We start from the raw sequence: 4309 nt of genomic DNA on the forward strand, positions 1-4309 counted from the left end.
TCTTTCTCTCTTACTCTCTTGTTTCCTCTCCTAAACAAGCAAAAAAGAAAGTGATTTAAACATTAAACAAGCAAAAGGGAGAGGGAAAGAGAAAATGCACTCTCCCTCTCTTTCTCTTTCTCTCCCTCTCCCTCTCCCTCTCTTTCTCTTTCTCTCCCTCTCTCATTTCCTCCCCCTCCCTCTCCCTCTCCCTCTCTTTCTCTTTCTCTTTCTCTTTTTCTCTCTCCCTCTCCCTCTCCCTCTCCCTCTCTTTCTCTCTTACTCTCTCGTTTTCTCTCCTAAACAAGCAAAAAAGAAAGTGCTTTAAACATTAAACAAGCAAAAGGGAGAGGGAGAGAGAGAATGCACTCTCCCTCTCTTTCTCTTTCTCTCCCTCTCCCTCTCTTTCTCTTTCTCTTTCTCTCCCGCTCTCTTCATCTCCCTCTCTTTCTCTTCCATTTCCTCTCCTAAACAAGCAAAAGAGAGTGATTTAAACCTTGAACAAGCAGAAGAAAGAGAGAGGGAGACTCACCGATGAGATATGGCGAGCGTGGGGCGGCTTTTCTTTGCGATGAAGGCTCCTCCTCTCCTTCGTGAACAACGGCGGCGGCAAGTCTTCTTCCTCTCCTTCTCTCACGACGGTCGCTCTCTCCCTCGCTCTCGCTCTCAAAACTCTCAATGAAGCAAACAAGAAATGAAAACCGCGCTCGGTTTCGGCCGCGTTTTTTCCCTGCGGCATGTCGCTATTTGCATCGCTATTTGCGACGCAAATAGCGACGCCAATAGCGACACCGCTATCCACCGTTGCTAATCGGCGTCGCTACTAACCCAAATCCTTGTAGTGAATGTGTTCGTCTTGTTATGAGCTTATGGAAGAAGGTGACTACTTTTCCACCTTTTCTCCCTTTGCCCTTACCCCTTATCACCTCCTTACGGTTAATTACCTTAATCTTCTTATTTCTTTTTGTGTTGTTTAAATTAACAATTAATTAGTTATTATTATTATTATGCTCTCTCTCTCTCTCTCTCATAATGTTATTTTATCAAATATATTTTCAAAACTTAAAATATTTTTTTCAAAATTAAAAAAAGATATTATGGTAGATCTTTTTTAGATTTTCTAGTAGAGAAAAGTTTTCAAAAAGTATTTACGATTGATTAAATTCTTTAAAAATTGAAAATACTTTTTTAAAACTTACATTGTAAGCTCTCTAATTCACAAAATAAATTGGGACTTTGGTTTTTGGTATATGAATTTTCAAGAATAAATCCTTAAATTTAAAATTAATTTATTTTAGTTAGGAAAAAATAAAAACACTAATTAATTCATTTAAAATTCATTTTGGTCCCACAAAATACTAGTTAACCTAATTTAATCATTTTTAGATGGCAAATCAAATATATTCCCTTGAATAAGTTTCTAGGTATGGTTGATACTTTAATGATGGTCATTATCCAAAGCATACACACCTAAGCATTGCATGACTACCACCCACAAGCCATGTGCTCACCCTTGGATGGTTATGCACATTAACATACACCCTTTCTTAAGCAACCTACATTACCTAGATAGTTTGCACATGGTTGATATTTATCACACGTGAGAGGTACTTGCTTACCACTCTCGCAGCACTAGCTTATGCACATCTTTGGGCACTTAGACATACACAATCACTACATTCTCATGCTCTCATTGTACCCCATTCCTCAAGGAAACAAGGATAGGTAATATGCCTACATCTTAGGCCACACAAACCCCAACCCTAGGGAGATACACACATCCATTGATAAAAAATTATTCATTTATATGTACCTAGGACTTCATTGTCACCTTGCATTATCTACAAGCTAGGCAAGCATCACAACGACTGTCCATCTGGGTCATTTAATTTGCCATTGACTTATCCCTACCAGATTCCTAAAAAATAGGTATGTGCTAGGTTTTAGCCTTAGAGCAACTTAGAAAAAGACTTAAAGACAAGTTTCTAGCCAACTTGAAGCCATTGGAAGACTTCCTAGAGGCAAATGGTTGGAATTTGAAGAAAATTGGTGGGTTGTGCTTCCAATGCAACTATGCACTCATGACTAGCATAGACATAGAAAGGCAATCAACATATGTGGAAAATTCCTTCAGCATACATGTTATAAGTCATTATAGTAGGAACATGCAAGTGATTAAGCTAATACATGTACATTTACAACCCTATGAAGACCTTGACTTACCCATTTAAGTAAGTGACGAATAATGTGAAAGTCCAAAATATTAAGTAAGGAAGTATAATATTAAAGTATCAAGAATTGTCATGATTATTGCGCACCAAGATGAATGTTGGATTGTAACCCCCCCTCAAGCAAAGCTGAAGTTCACAGTGAACTAGGATTCAGTTAAGGGACATTTTGAGAAGCAAATTTCAATACATTTATAGGAATGTGGGAGGCAACTTTGTCTTTTCCTTTCTATTAACAAAGAAGAAACCTATAATTGTAAAGGAGGGGAAAAAATTTCCCGGTAAAAATAGAAAAAAAAATTGGCTACATAAGTAAGTATATAAGATATATGGGGTTTCATTTTTGCACCATCAATTAATACGAATATCCTTTCATCTTCATCTTCTTGTCCCGTCACCTTTCATGGCTTCCTCTCCCTTCTCTCTCCCTTCTCTCTCTTTTGCTCATTCTCTCTCTCCTATCAGCCTCCTTCATTACAGTTGGTACCATACCTTAGGTATTTGGTCCTTTCTTCCTCCTCTTTCCTCATATCTAGTTACATTTTACCAAACAAAAAAAACCCTAGTTTAGATAGGTATAGCAAGGAAAGGAGTTGTAAAGAGTAGTGATGGAGTGTCATAGGGTGTTGGCAACGTGTCTTCGAGATCTCATAGGAGCTATGGTCAAGTTGGAGACACTCAGGTCAAATTTAGCAGCTCGTTCTCAATTTCTAAGCCATTTTTGAAGGTACTTGACTAAAAGAAGGCTAATAGGGCTTAGTAAAGGCTAATGACATAGTTACTTTTGAAAGGATAATCTTTCTTTCTTCCCTTCAAGCTTTCTTTTATATCTTCCATGGAGGTGCTGGCTTTCTTTTATATCTTCCATGTTTTGGAAATGTTATTCTTATAGCCAGCAAACAACAGGTCTCTTTCTTCGACTGTCAATTCTACATCAAGCTTGGGCAAGGCAGCAAACATCTTATGGCAGCTATTTTCAGCCTCAAATAGGCACAGCCTGTGCTGTGGGTCCTTCACCAGCAAGCCTTTGATGAGATCTCGAGTTGCAAAACTGACAGTGGGAGTTTGGGGGAACTTCAGAGGCTGTCCAATCACATTGAAGAGTGTGGCACGGTTTCCAGCTCCTGGTGGATCATTCACAATCTGTACAAAAGCGCCCATCTGTAAATTCTCGAACTTTTTGTGAAAGGATGAGATAACAGCTGCTCAGTACTTGCCCTTGCACCTGCTTCTTTCTGTAAGCATGCATCTACAAAAGAACAAAACTCAGGTGAGAAACGATATCAGCTAGATATGACCAACATTGTAATTGAGTTGTCAAGGCCAGCATTGGTTCCAAAATTTGTTATCTTTGGTTCACGGTCGAAATAAACAAGCAAGTTTGCTAGTTCTAAACCCTGTAAACAAGATGACTAACTCCATGAACTGGCGACCCTGTAGAACTTTCCGTGTGATGATTGATAAAATTGGCTCTGGTATGCTACGCTTCACCGTAACTATGTCTACCAATGATCCCCCATCATATACTCAAGTGCAATACTTATCCACCATGCCTGAGTGATTTGACTAGTGGCAGGAACAGAGAGCTTAAGATTTGCAGCAATCTCAATCCTTTGAGCATTATGGGACAAGCAAGATGAAGACGCCTTCCTGGGAACTCTATCGGTTACAAGTAAGAGAAATGGTTGTTTCATAGCATGTAGGTAGATCAAGATGACAGCCATGAAATCAGGTTTTGAAGATTTCTTCTTCATAAAGCTCATTATTGTGGCATAAGAGCTATGGATTAGAATTCTACATAACAAATGCTAGAGAATGATTGGTATAATGTGGACATTTAAGCTGAGCTTTATTCCAGTGCTGCAAGTGCCATAGCCTTCTTTCAACAACCCTATGGTGAGGAGGAGCACAAGAAGAAGAGTTTCAGATATAGGCACCTTTCCTATGGCAGAGGAGCTCTCTTATTGTTCTTCTGTGGTTTCATCACAAGACTCATTGTTAATTTCAAATGGTAGCAAGTCTATGTAGGTCATGAAGATTCTGTAGCGTCCAATGTGCAGATCAATTCATCCATGTCTTCAAGGAGTAGACGACAGACTTTG

This window comes from Lygodium microphyllum, chromosome 4 (assembly GCF_053477565.2).
Source record: "Lygodium microphyllum isolate KBCC chromosome 4, Lygodium_microphyllum_v1.1.10, whole genome shotgun sequence".
Taxonomy (NCBI): domain Eukaryota; kingdom Viridiplantae; phylum Streptophyta; class Polypodiopsida; order Schizaeales; family Lygodiaceae; genus Lygodium; species Lygodium microphyllum.